The sequence below is a fragment of the Hydra vulgaris genome, chromosome 01 (genome assembly GCF_038396675.1).
Source record: "Hydra vulgaris chromosome 01, alternate assembly HydraT2T_AEP".
Lineage (NCBI taxonomy): Eukaryota > Metazoa > Cnidaria > Hydrozoa > Anthoathecata > Hydridae > Hydra > Hydra vulgaris.
Genome location: NC_088920.1, coordinates 60547940 through 60562481, shown reverse-complemented (window position 1 = coordinate 60562481; position 14542 = coordinate 60547940). Strand labels below are relative to the sequence as shown.

General features: G+C 37.2%; 10 non-coding genes across 10 annotated transcripts; all 10 read left to right on the top strand.

Annotated features, from left to right (window-relative positions):
- The first annotated feature begins 806 nt into the window (after positions 1–806).
- On the top strand, positions 807–925 carry LOC136075654 (5S ribosomal RNA). The gene has a single exon (XR_010636091.1). It is a non-coding gene; the product is annotated as a 5S ribosomal RNA (ribosomal RNA).
- A 1312-nt stretch (positions 926–2237) lies between these two features.
- Positions 2238–2356, top strand: LOC136075653 (5S ribosomal RNA). The gene has a single exon (XR_010636090.1). It is a non-coding gene; the product is annotated as a 5S ribosomal RNA (ribosomal RNA).
- A 1318-nt stretch (positions 2357–3674) lies between these two features.
- Positions 3675–3793, top strand: LOC136075652 (5S ribosomal RNA). The gene has a single exon (XR_010636089.1). It is a non-coding gene; the product is annotated as a 5S ribosomal RNA (ribosomal RNA).
- Positions 3794–5108: 1315 nt separating this feature from the next.
- On the top strand, positions 5109–5227 carry LOC136075651 (5S ribosomal RNA). Its single transcript, XR_010636088.1, has one exon. It is a non-coding gene; the product is annotated as a 5S ribosomal RNA (ribosomal RNA).
- A 1315-nt stretch (positions 5228–6542) lies between these two features.
- LOC136075650 (5S ribosomal RNA) lies at positions 6543–6661 on the top strand. The gene has a single exon (XR_010636087.1). It is a non-coding gene; the product is annotated as a 5S ribosomal RNA (ribosomal RNA).
- A 1312-nt stretch (positions 6662–7973) lies between these two features.
- On the top strand, positions 7974–8092 carry LOC136075649 (5S ribosomal RNA). Its single transcript, XR_010636086.1, has one exon. It is a non-coding gene; the product is annotated as a 5S ribosomal RNA (ribosomal RNA).
- A 1297-nt stretch (positions 8093–9389) lies between these two features.
- LOC136075647 (5S ribosomal RNA) lies at positions 9390–9508 on the top strand. The gene has a single exon (XR_010636084.1). It is a non-coding gene; the product is annotated as a 5S ribosomal RNA (ribosomal RNA).
- A 1315-nt stretch (positions 9509–10823) lies between these two features.
- Positions 10824–10942, top strand: LOC136075646 (5S ribosomal RNA). The gene has a single exon (XR_010636083.1). It is a non-coding gene; the product is annotated as a 5S ribosomal RNA (ribosomal RNA).
- A 1312-nt stretch (positions 10943–12254) lies between these two features.
- LOC136075645 (5S ribosomal RNA) lies at positions 12255–12373 on the top strand. The gene has a single exon (XR_010636082.1). It is a non-coding gene; the product is annotated as a 5S ribosomal RNA (ribosomal RNA).
- Positions 12374–13688: 1315 nt separating this feature from the next.
- Positions 13689–13807, top strand: LOC136075644 (5S ribosomal RNA). The gene has a single exon (XR_010636081.1). It is a non-coding gene; the product is annotated as a 5S ribosomal RNA (ribosomal RNA).
- Positions 13808–14542: the final 735 nt, after the last annotated feature.

Genomic DNA, 14542 nt, shown 5'->3' with positions numbered 1-14542 from the left:
GTAACAGGTTCTAGTTGACTTGGAAAAAGAAAAACTTTCTTGTTTTAGTGTTGTGTTTATGCGAGAAAATGACAAGTTCTCATTGCTTCGTTTGTACAAGCAGCAGCAGCAGCAGCAGCAGCAGCAGCAGCAGCAGCAGCAGCAGCAGCAGCAGTAAAGCCTCGTTTAAAAAGAAATCAACAACAAGCAAGTAAATGTATTTTTATTAGATAAAGCCTTTATTTACACTGTTTGTCAAATATCAAATATACAGGTACCATTTGCATACAAATTACAACATTAAAAAAACGTGTACATTTAAAAATTTAATCCGTAAAAATAATCTTTAAAACTCTGTTTAAAAACTCAAAAATCGTTCTATGAAAACATGAATCTGCAAAAGAAAAGTCGTTTGCACTGGCACGTCAATAAGACGTGCAAGTACAGTGGAAGGTTGCTTTTGTTTGTTTTAGTTTACCCACTCCCGAAACCCCGAAAATTCGAAATTTTGCGTCAAAATTTTTTGATGCCTACCTTATTACACAGGGACTAAAAAGTTTCAGTATGTGTTTTTTTCCGTAGTGTCCTCGTTCTTAAAATGAGGGGGTTGTTCAACTGCCCATTTTTGTAATTGTGGCTCTAAAATTTGAAACGCAACTTATCTAGCACGAAATCCTTTACGTTTTTCATTACAGATGCCACAAAACGAATCGAAACTGTTCGATCAAGTTGATAGGTCTCTCCTACATTATTAGTGACTTAGTGACTTGGTGAACGCAAGTGAACTCCAAGTTGGCTTTAAAAGCATTGCGAAGTCACAAGCTTTCGCCTACGACCATACCACGGTGAACACACCCGTTCTCGTCCGATCACGGAAGTTAAGCACCGTCGGGCCAGGGTAGTACTTGGATGGGGGACCGCCTGGGAACTCCTGGTGCCGTAGGCTTTTTCTTACTTTTCTCACTTTCAATACCTAAATACATCTTTGCTCCTTGTCGATTAGACACCTCTAAACATTGTCTCGGCCTAAAAGACGTCAAAATTGAAGTATTTTCATTTATTGCTTGAAGCTTCAATATTGTGCAAATATTCAGCTCTCTATATTTCATATATCCGGCAGTCAAGTGAACCTCATCCACGTTATTCCACAAAATCTCTAAAGTACAAAACAGTGCTACTCGAAAATTCAATAACTACACGAATCTCACCTTCGAAGAAGTGCTTGCAAATCGACCAATATTCGATAACATAACTCACTTATACGCTACAAACGTAAAACCTTCGAGCCAACTTCTGAACGCTTTCTAAACATTCAAGTTTAGATAGTCTTTAAAGTCTTGAATATGTTTAAAAACTCCATCACCATTCTTAACATATGTGAAAAAACGCTGAAATATTCTTTTATGCCAAGTAGATTGTCATTCAAGTATACAATAGGTTCTATAAGTAAGAACTGTATCTGTAACAGGTTCTAGTTGACTTGGAAAAAGAAAAACTTTCTTGTTTTAGTGTTGTGTTTATGCGAGAAAATGACAAGTTCTCATTGCTTCGTTTGTACAAGCAGCAGCAGCAGCAGCAGCAGCAGCAGCAGCAGCAGCAGCAGCAGTAAAGCCTCGTTTAAAAAGAAATCAACAACAAGCAAGTAAATGTATTTTTATTAGATAAAGCCTTTATTTACACTGTTTGTCAAATATCAAATATACAGGTACCATTTGCATACAAATTACAACATTAAAAAAACGTGTACATTTAAAAATTTAATCCGTAAAAATAATCTTTAAAACTCTGTTTAAAAACTCAAAAATCGTTCTATGAAAACATGAATCTGCAAAAGAAAAGTCGTTTGCACTGGCACGTCAATAAGACGTGCAAGTACAGTGGAAGGTTGCTTTTGTTTGTTTTAGTTTACCCACTCCCGAAACCCCGAAAATTCGAAATTTTGCGTCAAAATTTTTTGATGCCTACCTTATTACACAGGGACTAAAAAGTTTCAGTATGTGTTTTTTTCCGTAGTGTCCTCGTTCTTAAAATGAGGGGGTTGTTCAACTGCCCATTTTTGTAATTGTGGCTCTAAAATTTGAAACGCAACTTATCTAGCACGAAATCCTTTACGTTTTTCATTACAGATGCCACAAAACGAATCGAAACTGTTCGATCAAGTTGATAGGTCTCTCCTACATTATTAGTGACTTAGTGACTTGGTGAACGCAAGTGAACTCCAAGTTGGCTTTAAAAGCATTGCGAAGTCACAAGCTTTCGCCTACGACCATACCACGGTGAACACACCCGTTCTCGTCCGATCACGGAAGTTAAGCACCGTCGGGCCAGGGTAGTACTTGGATGGGGGACCGCCTGGGAACTCCTGGTGCCGTAGGCTTTTTCTTACTTTTCTCACTTTCAATACCTAAATACATCTTTGCTCCTTGTCGATTAGACACCTCTAAACATTGTCTCGGCCTAAAAGACGTCAAAATTGAAGTATTTTCATTTATTGCTTGAAGCTTCAATATTGTGCAAATATTCAGCTCTCTATATTTCATATATCCGGCAGTCAAGTGAACCTCATCCACGTTATTCCACAAAATCTCTAAAGTACAAAACAGTGCTACTCGAAAATTCAATAACTACACGAATCTCACCTTCGAAGAAGTGCTTGCAAATCGACCAATATTCGATAACATAACTCACTTATACGCTACAAACGTAAAACCTTCGAGCCAACTTCTGAACGCTTTCTAAACATTCAAGTTTAGATAGTCTTTAAAGTCTTGAATATGTTTAAAAACTCCATCACCATTCTTAACATATGTGAAAAAACGCTGAAATATTCTTTTATGCCAAGTAGATTGTCATTCAAGTATACAATAGGTTCTATAAGTAAGAACTGTATCTGTAACAGGTTCTAGTTGACTTGGAAAAAGAAAAACTTTCTTGTTTTAGTGTTGTGTTTATGCGAGAAAATGACAAGTTCTCATTGCTTCGTTTGTACAAGCAGCAGCAGCAGCAGCAGCAGCAGCAGCAGCAGCAGCAGCAGCAGCAGCAGTAAAGCCTCGTTTAAAAAGAAATCAACAACAAGCAAGTAAATGTATTTTTATTAGATAAAGCCTTTATTTACACTGTTTGTCAAATATCAAATATACAGGTACCATTTGCATACAAATTACAACATTAAAAAAACGTGTACATTTAAAAATTTAATCCGTAAAAATAATCTTTAAAACTCTGTTTAAAAACTCAAAAATCGTTCTATGAAAACATGAATCTGCAAAAGAAAAGTCGTTTGCACTGGCACGTCAATAAGACGTGCAAGTACAGTGGAAGGTTGCTTTTGTTTGTTTTAGTTTACCCACTCCCGAAACCCCGAAAATTCGAAATTTTGCGTCAAAATTTTTTGATGCCTACCTTATTACACAGGGACTAAAAAGTTTCAGTATGTGTTTTTTTCCGTAGTGTCCTCGTTCTTAAAATGAGGGGGTTGTTCAACTGCCCATTTTTGTAATTGTGGCTCTAAAATTTGAAACGCAACTTATCTAGCACGAAATCCTTTACGTTTTTCATTACAGATGCCACAAAACGAATCGAAACTGTTCGATCAAGTTGATAGGTCTCTCCTACATTATTAGTGACTTAGTGACTTGGTGAACGCAAGTGAACTCCAAGTTGGCTTTAAAAGCATTGCGAAGTCACAAGCTTTCGCCTACGACCATACCACGGTGAACACACCCGTTCTCGTCCGATCACGGAAGTTAAGCACCGTCGGGCCAGGGTAGTACTTGGATGGGGGACCGCCTGGGAACTCCTGGTGCCGTAGGCTTTTTCTTACTTTTCTCACTTTCAATACCTAAATACATCTTTGCTCCTTGTCGATTAGACACCTCTAAACATTGTCTCGGCCTAAAAGACGTCAAAATTGAAGTATTTTCATTTATTGCTTGAAGCTTCAATATTGTGCAAATATTCAGCTCTCTATATTTCATATATCCGGCAGTCAAGTGAACCTCATCCACGTTATTCCACAAAATCTCTAAAGTACAAAACAGTGCTACTCGAAAATTCAATAACTACACGAATCTCACCTTCGAAGAAGTGCTTGCAAATCGACCAATATTCGATAACATAACTCACTTATACGCTACAAACGTAAAACCTTCGAGCCAACTTCTGAACGCTTTCTAAACATTCAAGTTTAGATAGTCTTTAAAGTCTTGAATATGTTTAAAAACTCCATCACCATTCTTAACATATGTGAAAAAACGCTGAAATATTCTTTTATGCCAAGTAGATTGTCATTCAAGTATACAATAGGTTCTATAAGTAAGAACTGTATCTGTAACAGGTTCTAGTTGACTTGGAAAAAGAAAAACTTTCTTGTTTTAGTGTTGTGTTTATGCGAGAAAATGACAAGTTCTCATTGCTTCGTTTGTACAAGCAGCAGCAGCAGCAGCAGCAGCAGCAGCAGCAGCAGCAGCAGCAGCAGTAAAGCCTCGTTTAAAAAGAAATCAACAACAAGCAAGTAAATGTATTTTTATTAGATAAAGCCTTTATTTACACTGTTTGTCAAATATCAAATATACAGGTACCATTTGCATACAAATTACAACATTAAAAAAACGTGTACATTTAAAAATTTAATCCGTAAAAATAATCTTTAAAACTCTGTTTAAAAACTCAAAAATCGTTCTATGAAAACATGAATCTGCAAAAGAAAAGTCGTTTGCACTGGCACGTCAATAAGACGTGCAAGTACAGTGGAAGGTTGCTTTTGTTTGTTTTAGTTTACCCACTCCCGAAACCCCGAAAATTCGAAATTTTGCGTCAAAATTTTTTGATGCCTACCTTATTACACAGGGACTAAAAAGTTTCAGTATGTGTTTTTTTCCGTAGTGTCCTCGTTCTTAAAATGAGGGGGTTGTTCAACTGCCCATTTTTGTAATTGTGGCTCTAAAATTTGAAACGCAACTTATCTAGCACGAAATCCTTTACGTTTTTCATTACAGATGCCACAAAACGAATCGAAACTGTTCGATCAAGTTGATAGGTCTCTCCTACATTATTAGTGACTTAGTGACTTGGTGAACGCAAGTGAACTCCAAGTTGGCTTTAAAAGCATTGCGAAGTCACAAGCTTTCGCCTACGACCATACCACGGTGAACACACCCGTTCTCGTCCGATCACGGAAGTTAAGCACCGTCGGGCCAGGGTAGTACTTGGATGGGGGACCGCCTGGGAACTCCTGGTGCCGTAGGCTTTTTCTTACTTTTCTCACTTTCAATACCTAAATACATCTTTGCTCCTTGTCGATTAGACACCTCTAAACATTGTCTCGGCCTAAAAGACGTCAAAATTGAAGTATTTTCATTTATTGCTTGAAGCTTCAATATTGTGCAAATATTCAGCTCTCTATATTTCATATATCCGGCAGTCAAGTGAACCTCATCCACGTTATTCCACAAAATCTCTAAAGTACAAAACAGTGCTACTCGAAAATTCAATAACTACACGAATCTCACCTTCGAAGAAGTGCTTGCAAATCGACCAATATTCGATAACATAACTCACTTATACGCTACAAACGTAAAACCTTCGAGCCAACTTCTGAACGCTTTCTAAACATTCAAGTTTAGATAGTCTTTAAAGTCTTGAATATGTTTAAAAACTCCATCACCATTCTTAACATATGTGAAAAAACGCTGAAATATTCTTTTATGCCAAGTAGATTGTCATTCAAGTATACAATAGGTTCTATAAGTAAGAACTGTATCTGTAACAGGTTCTAGTTGACTTGGAAAAAGAAAAACTTTCTTGTTTTAGTGTTGTGTTTATGCGAGAAAATGACAAGTTCTCATTGCTTCGTTTGTACAAGCAGCAGCAGCAGCAGCAGCAGCAGCAGCAGCAGCAGCAGCAGCAGCAGTAAAGCCTCGTTTAAAAAGAAATCAACAACAAGCAAGTAAATGTATTTTTATTAGATAAAGCCTTTATTTACACTGTTTGTCAAATATCAAATATACAGGTACCATTTGCATACAAATTACAACATTAAAAAAACGTGTACATTTAAAAATTTAATCCGTAAAAATAATCTTTAAAACTCTGTTTAAAAACTCAAAAATCGTTCTATGAAAACATGAATCTGCAAAAGAAAAGTCGTTTGCACTGGCACGTCAATAAGACGTGCAAGTACAGTGGAAGGTTGCTTTTGTTTGTTTTAGTTTACCCACTCCCGAAACCCCGAAAATTCGAAATTTTGCGTCAAAATTTTTTGATGCCTACCTTATTACACAGGGACTAAAAAGTTTCAGTATGTGTTTTTTTCCGTAGTGTCCTCGTTCTTAAAATGAGGGGGTTGTTCAACTGCCCATTTTTGTAATTGTGGCTCTAAAATTTGAAACGCAACTTATCTAGCACGAAATCCTTTACGTTTTTCATTACAGATGCCACAAAACGAATCGAAACTGTTCGATCAAGTTGATAGGTCTCTCCTACATTATTAGTGACTTAGTGACTTGGTGAACGCAAGTGAACTCCAAGTTGGCTTTAAAAGCATTGCGAAGTCACAAGCTTTCGCCTACGACCATACCACGGTGAACACACCCGTTCTCGTCCGATCACGGAAGTTAAGCACCGTCGGGCCAGGGTAGTACTTGGATGGGGGACCGCCTGGGAACTCCTGGTGCCGTAGGCTTTTTCTTACTTTTCTCACTTTCAATACCTAAATACATCTTTGCTCCTTGTCGATTAGACACCTCTAAACATTGTCTCGGCCTAAAAGACGTCAAAATTGAAGTATTTTCATTTATTGCTTGAAGCTTCAATATTGTGCAAATATTCAGCTCTCTATATTTCATATATCCGGCAGTCAAGTGAACCTCATCCACGTTATTCCACAAAATCTCTAAAGTACAAAACAGTGCTACTCGAAAATTCAATAACTACACGAATCTCACCTTCGAAGAAGTGCTTGCAAATCGACCAATATTCGATAACATAACTCACTTATACGCTACAAACGTAAAACCTTCGAGCCAACTTCTGAACGCTTTCTAAACATTCAAGTTTAGATAGTCTTTAAAGTCTTGAATATGTTTAAAAACTCCATCACCATTCTTAACATATGTGAAAAAACGCTGAAATATTCTTTTATGCCAAGTAGATTGTCATTCAAGTATACAATAGGTTCTATAAGTAAGAACTGTATCTGTAACAGGTTCTAGTTGACTTGGAAAAAGAAAAACTTTCTTGTTTTAGTGTTGTGTTTATGCGAGAAAATGACAAGTTCTCATTGCTTCGTTTGTACAAGCAGCAGCAGCAGCAGCAGCAGCAGCAGCAGCAGCAGCAGCAGCAGTAAAGCCTCGTTTAAAAAGAAATCAACAACAAGCAAGTAAATGTATTTTTATTAGATAAAGCCTTTATTTACACTGTTTGTCAAATATCAAATATACAGGTACCATTTGCATACAAATTACAACATTAAAAAAACGTGTACATTTAAAAATTTAATCCGTAAAAATAATCTTTAAAACTCTGTTTAAAAACTCAAAAATCGTTCTATGAAAACATGAATCTGCAAAAGAAAAGTCGTTTGCACTGGCACGTCAATAAGACGTGCAAGTACAGTGGAAGGTTGCTTTTGTTTGTTTTAGTTTACCCACTCCCGAAACCCCGAAAATTCGAAATTTTGCGTCAAAATTTTTTGATGCCTACCTTATTACACAGGGACTAAAAAGTTTCAGTATGTGTTTTTTTCCGTAGTGTCCTCGTTCTTAAAATGAGGGGGTTGTTCAACTGCCCATTTTTGTAATTGTGGCTCTAAAATTTGAAACGCAACTTATCTAGCACGAAATCCTTTACGTTTTTCATTACAGATGCCACAAAACGAATCGAAACTGTTCGATCAAGTTGATAGGTCTCTCCTACATTATTAGTGACTTAGTGACTTGGTGAACGCAAGTGAACTCCAAGTTGGCTTTAAAAGCATTGCGAAGTCACAAGCTTTCGCCTACGACCATACCACGGTGAACACACCCGTTCTCGTCCGATCACGGAAGTTAAGCACCGTCGGGCCAGGGTAGTACTTGGATGGGGGACCGCCTGGGAACTCCTGGTGCCGTAGGCTTTTTCTTACTTTTCTCACTTTCAATACCTAAATACATCTTTGCTCCTTGTCGATTAGACACCTCTAAACATTGTCTCGGCCTAAAAGACGTCAAAATTGAAGTATTTTCATTTATTGCTTGAAGCTTCAATATTGTGCAAATATTCAGCTCTCTATATTTCATATATCCGGCAGTCAAGTGAACCTCATCCACGTTATTCCACAAAATCTCTAAAGTACAAAACAGTGCTACTCGAAAATTCAATAACTACACGAATCTCACCTTCGAAGAAGTGCTTGCAAATCGACCAATATTCGATAACATAACTCACTTATACGCTACAAACGTAAAACCTTCGAGCCAACTTCTGAACGCTTTCTAAACATTCAAGTTTAGATAGTCTTTAAAGTCTTGAATATGTTTAAAAACTCCATCACCATTCTTAACATATGTGAAAAAACGCTGAAATATTCTTTTATGCCAAGTAGATTGTCATTCAAGTATACAATAGGTTCTATAAGTAAGAACTGTATCTGTAACAGGTTCTAGTTGACTTGGAAAAAGAAAAACTTTCTTGTTTTAGTGTTGTGTTTATGCGAGAAAATGACAAGTTCTCATTGCTTCGTTTGTACAAGCAGCAGCAGCAGCAGCAGCAGCAGCAGCAGTAAAGCCTCGTTTAAAAAGAAATCAACAACAAGCAAGTAAATGTATTTTTATTAGATAAAGCCTTTATTTACACTGTTTGTCAAATATCAAATATACAGGTACCATTTGCATACAAATTACAACATTAAAAAAACGTGTACATTTAAAAATTTAATCCGTAAAAATAATCTTTAAAACTCTGTTTAAAAACTCAAAAATCGTTCTATGAAAACATGAATCTGCAAAAGAAAAGTCGTTTGCACTGGCACGTCAATAAGACGTGCAAGTACAGTGGAAGGTTGCTTTTGTTTGTTTTAGTTTACCCACTCCCGAAACCCCGAAAATTCGAAATTTTGCGTCAAAATTTTTTGATGCCTACCTTATTACACAGGGACTAAAAAGTTTCAGTATGTGTTTTTTTCCGTAGTGTCCTCGTTCTTAAAATGAGGGGGTTGTTCAACTGCCCATTTTTGTAATTGTGGCTCTAAAATTTGAAACGCAACTTATCTAGCACGAAATCCTTTACGTTTTTCATTACAGATGCCACAAAACGAATCGAAACTGTTCGATCAAGTTGATAGGTCTCTCCTACATTATTAGTGACTTAGTGACTTGGTGAACGCAAGTGAACTCCAAGTTGGCTTTAAAAGCATTGCGAAGTCACAAGCTTTCGCCTACGACCATACCACGGTGAACACACCCGTTCTCGTCCGATCACGGAAGTTAAGCACCGTCGGGCCAGGGTAGTACTTGGATGGGGGACCGCCTGGGAACTCCTGGTGCCGTAGGCTTTTTCTTACTTTTCTCACTTTCAATACCTAAATACATCTTTGCTCCTTGTCGATTAGACACCTCTAAACATTGTCTCGGCCTAAAAGACGTCAAAATTGAAGTATTTTCATTTATTGCTTGAAGCTTCAATATTGTGCAAATATTCAGCTCTCTATATTTCATATATCCGGCAGTCAAGTGAACCTCATCCACGTTATTCCACAAAATCTCTAAAGTACAAAACAGTGCTACTCGAAAATTCAATAACTACACGAATCTCACCTTCGAAGAAGTGCTTGCAAATCGACCAATATTCGATAACATAACTCACTTATACGCTACAAACGTAAAACCTTCGAGCCAACTTCTGAACGCTTTCTAAACATTCAAGTTTAGATAGTCTTTAAAGTCTTGAATATGTTTAAAAACTCCATCACCATTCTTAACATATGTGAAAAAACGCTGAAATATTCTTTTATGCCAAGTAGATTGTCATTCAAGTATACAATAGGTTCTATAAGTAAGAACTGTATCTGTAACAGGTTCTAGTTGACTTGGAAAAAGAAAAACTTTCTTGTTTTAGTGTTGTGTTTATGCGAGAAAATGACAAGTTCTCATTGCTTCGTTTGTACAAGCAGCAGCAGCAGCAGCAGCAGCAGCAGCAGCAGCAGCAGCAGCAGCAGTAAAGCCTCGTTTAAAAAGAAATCAACAACAAGCAAGTAAATGTATTTTTATTAGATAAAGCCTTTATTTACACTGTTTGTCAAATATCAAATATACAGGTACCATTTGCATACAAATTACAACATTAAAAAAACGTGTACATTTAAAAATTTAATCCGTAAAAATAATCTTTAAAACTCTGTTTAAAAACTCAAAAATCGTTCTATGAAAACATGAATCTGCAAAAGAAAAGTCGTTTGCACTGGCACGTCAATAAGACGTGCAAGTACAGTGGAAGGTTGCTTTTGTTTGTTTTAGTTTACCCACTCCCGAAACCCCGAAAATTCGAAATTTTGCGTCAAAATTTTTTGATGCCTACCTTATTACACAGGGACTAAAAAGTTTCAGTATGTGTTTTTTTCCGTAGTGTCCTCGTTCTTAAAATGAGGGGGTTGTTCAACTGCCCATTTTTGTAATTGTGGCTCTAAAATTTGAAACGCAACTTATCTAGCACGAAATCCTTTACGTTTTTCATTACAGATGCCACAAAACGAATCGAAACTGTTCGATCAAGTTGATAGGTCTCTCCTACATTATTAGTGACTTAGTGACTTGGTGAACGCAAGTGAACTCCAAGTTGGCTTTAAAAGCATTGCGAAGTCACAAGCTTTCGCCTACGACCATACCACGGTGAACACACCCGTTCTCGTCCGATCACGGAAGTTAAGCACCGTCGGGCCAGGGTAGTACTTGGATGGGGGACCGCCTGGGAACTCCTGGTGCCGTAGGCTTTTTCTTACTTTTCTCACTTTCAATACCTAAATACATCTTTGCTCCTTGTCGATTAGACACCTCTAAACATTGTCTCGGCCTAAAAGACGTCAAAATTGAAGTATTTTCATTTATTGCTTGAAGCTTCAATATTGTGCAAATATTCAGCTCTCTATATTTCATATATCCGGCAGTCAAGTGAACCTCATCCACGTTATTCCACAAAATCTCTAAAGTACAAAACAGTGCTACTCGAAAATTCAATAACTACACGAATCTCACCTTCGAAGAAGTGCTTGCAAATCGACCAATATTCGATAACATAACTCACTTATACGCTACAAACGTAAAACCTTCGAGCCAACTTCTGAACGCTTTCTAAACATTCAAGTTTAGATAGTCTTTAAAGTCTTGAATATGTTTAAAAACTCCATCACCATTCTTAACATATGTGAAAAAACGCTGAAATATTCTTTTATGCCAAGTAGATTGTCATTCAAGTATACAATAGGTTCTATAAGTAAGAACTGTATCTGTAACAGGTTCTAGTTGACTTGGAAAAAGAAAAACTTTCTTGTTTTAGTGTTGTGTTTATGCGAGAAAATGACAAGTTCTCATTGCTTCGTTTGTACAAGCAGCAGCAGCAGCAGCAGCAGCAGCAGCAGCAGCAGCAGCAGCAGTAAAGCCTCGTTTAAAAAGAAATCAACAACAAGCAAGTAAATGTATTTTTATTAGATAAAGCCTTTATTTACACTGTTTGTCAAATATCAAATATACAGGTACCATTTGCATACAAATTACAACATTAAAAAAACGTGTACATTTAAAAATTTAATCCGTAAAAATAATCTTTAAAACTCTGTTTAAAAACTCAAAAATCGTTCTATGAAAACATGAATCTGCAAAAGAAAAGTCGTTTGCACTGGCACGTCAATAAGACGTGCAAGTACAGTGGAAGGTTGCTTTTGTTTGTTTTAGTTTACCCACTCCCGAAACCCCGAAAATTCGAAATTTTGCGTCAAAATTTTTTGATGCCTACCTTATTACACAGGGACTAAAAAGTTTCAGTATGTGTTTTTTTCCGTAGTGTCCTCGTTCTTAAAATGAGGGGGTTGTTCAACTGCCCATTTTTGTAATTGTGGCTCTAAAATTTGAAACGCAACTTATCTAGCACGAAATCCTTTACGTTTTTCATTACAGATGCCACAAAACGAATCGAAACTGTTCGATCAAGTTGATAGGTCTCTCCTACATTATTAGTGACTTAGTGACTTGGTGAACGCAAGTGAACTCCAAGTTGGCTTTAAAAGCATTGCGAAGTCACAAGCTTTCGCCTACGACCATACCACGGTGAACACACCCGTTCTCGTCCGATCACGGAAGTTAAGCACCGTCGGGCCAGGGTAGTACTTGGATGGGGGACCGCCTGGGAACTCCTGGTGCCGTAGGCTTTTTCTTACTTTTCTCACTTTCAATACCTAAATACATCTTTGCTCCTTGTCGATTAGACACCTCTAAACATTGTCTCGGCCTAAAAGACGTCAAAATTGAAGTATTTTCATTTATTGCTTGAAGCTTCAATATTGTGCAAATATTCAGCTCTCTATATTTCATATATCCGGCAGTCAAGTGAACCTCATCCACGTTATTCCACAAAATCTCTAAAGTACAAAACAGTGCTACTCGAAAATTCAATAACTACACGAATCTCACCTTCGAAGAAGTGCTTGCAAATCGACCAATATTCGATAACATAACTCACTTATACGCTACAAACGTAAAACCTTCGAGCCAACTTCTGAACGCTTTCTAAACATTCAAGTTTAGATAGTCTTTAAAGTCTTGAATATGTTTAAAAACTCCATCACCATTCTTAACATATGTGAAAAAACGCTGAAATATTCTTTTATGCCAAGTAGATTGTCATTCAAGTATACAATAGGTTCTATAAGTAAGAACTGTATCTGTAACAGGTTCTAGTTGACTTGGAAAAAGAAAAACTTTCTTGTTTTAGTGTTGTGTTTATGCGAGAAAATGACAAGTTCTCATTGCTTCGTTTGTACAAGCAGCAGCAGCAGCAGCAGCAGCAGCAGCAGCAGCAGCAGCAGCAGCAGTAAAGCCTCGTTTAAAAAGAAATCAACAACAAGCAAGTAAATGTATTTTTATTAGATAAAGCCTTTATTTACACTGTTTGTCAAATATCAAATATACAGGTACCATTTGCATACAAATTACAACATTAAAAAAACGTGTACATTTAAAAATTTAATCCGTAAAAATAATCTTTAAAACTCTGTTTAAAAACTCAAAAATCGTTCTATGAAAACATGAATCTGCAAAAGAAAAGTCGTTTGCACTGGCACGTCAATAAGACGTGCAAGTACAGTGGAAGGTTGCTTTTGTTTGTTTTAGTTTACCCACTCCCGAAACCCCGAAAATTCGAAATTTTGCGTCAAAATTTTTTGATGCCTACCTTATTACACAGGGACTAAAAAGTTTCAGTATGTGTTTTTTTCCGTAGTGTCCTCGTTCTTAAAATGAGGGGGTTGTTCAACTGCCCATTTTTGTAATTGTGGCTCTAAAATTTGAAACGCAACTTATCTAGCACGAAATCCTTTACGTTTTTCATTACAGATGCCACAAAACGAATCGAAACTGTTCGATCAAGTTGATAGGTCTCTCCTACATTATTAGTGACTTAGTGACTTGGTGAACGCAAGTGAACTCCAAGTTGGCTTTAAAAGCATTGCGAAGTCACAAGCTTTCGCCTACGACCATACCACGGTGAACACACCCGTTCTCGTCCGATCACGGAAGTTAAGCACCGTCGGGCCAGGGTAGTACTTGGATGGGGGACCGCCTGGGAACTCCTGGTGCCGTAGGCTTTTTCTTAGCTTTTCGTCACTTTCAAGACCTATCTTAACCTCTTTGCTCCTGTGTCGATTAGTCACCTCTGAAACATTGTCTCGGCCTACAAGACGTCTTCATTGATGTATTTTCATTTATGTGCTTGAACGCGTCAAGATCTCTGTGCACATATTCAGCTCTCTATTGTTTCATTTTTCCGGCAGTCAAGTGAACCTCATCCACGTTATTCCACAAAATCTCTAAAGCTACAAAACAGTGCTACTCGAACACTGTCGTTAACTACACGAATCTCACCTAATCGAAGAAGTGCTTGCAAATCGACCAATATTCGATAACATAACTCACTGATACGCTACAAACGTAAAACCTTCGCGCCTGTCATTTTCTCGCATAAACACAACACTAAAACAAGAAAGTTTTTCTTTTTCCAAGTCAACTAGAACCTGTTACAGATACAGTTCTTACTTATAGAACCTAATGTATACTTGAATGACAATCTACTTGGCATAAAAGAATATTTCAGCGTTTTTTCACATCTGTTAAGAATGGTGATGGAGTTTTTAAAACATATTCAAGACTTTAAAGACTATCTAAACTTGAATGTTTAGAAAGCGTTCAGAAGTTGGCTCGAAGGTTTTACGTTTGTAGCGTATAGGTGAGTTATGTTATCGAATATTGGTCGATTTGCAAGCACTTCTTCGAAGGTGAGATTCGTGTAGTTATTGAATTTTCGAGTAGCACTGTTTTGTACT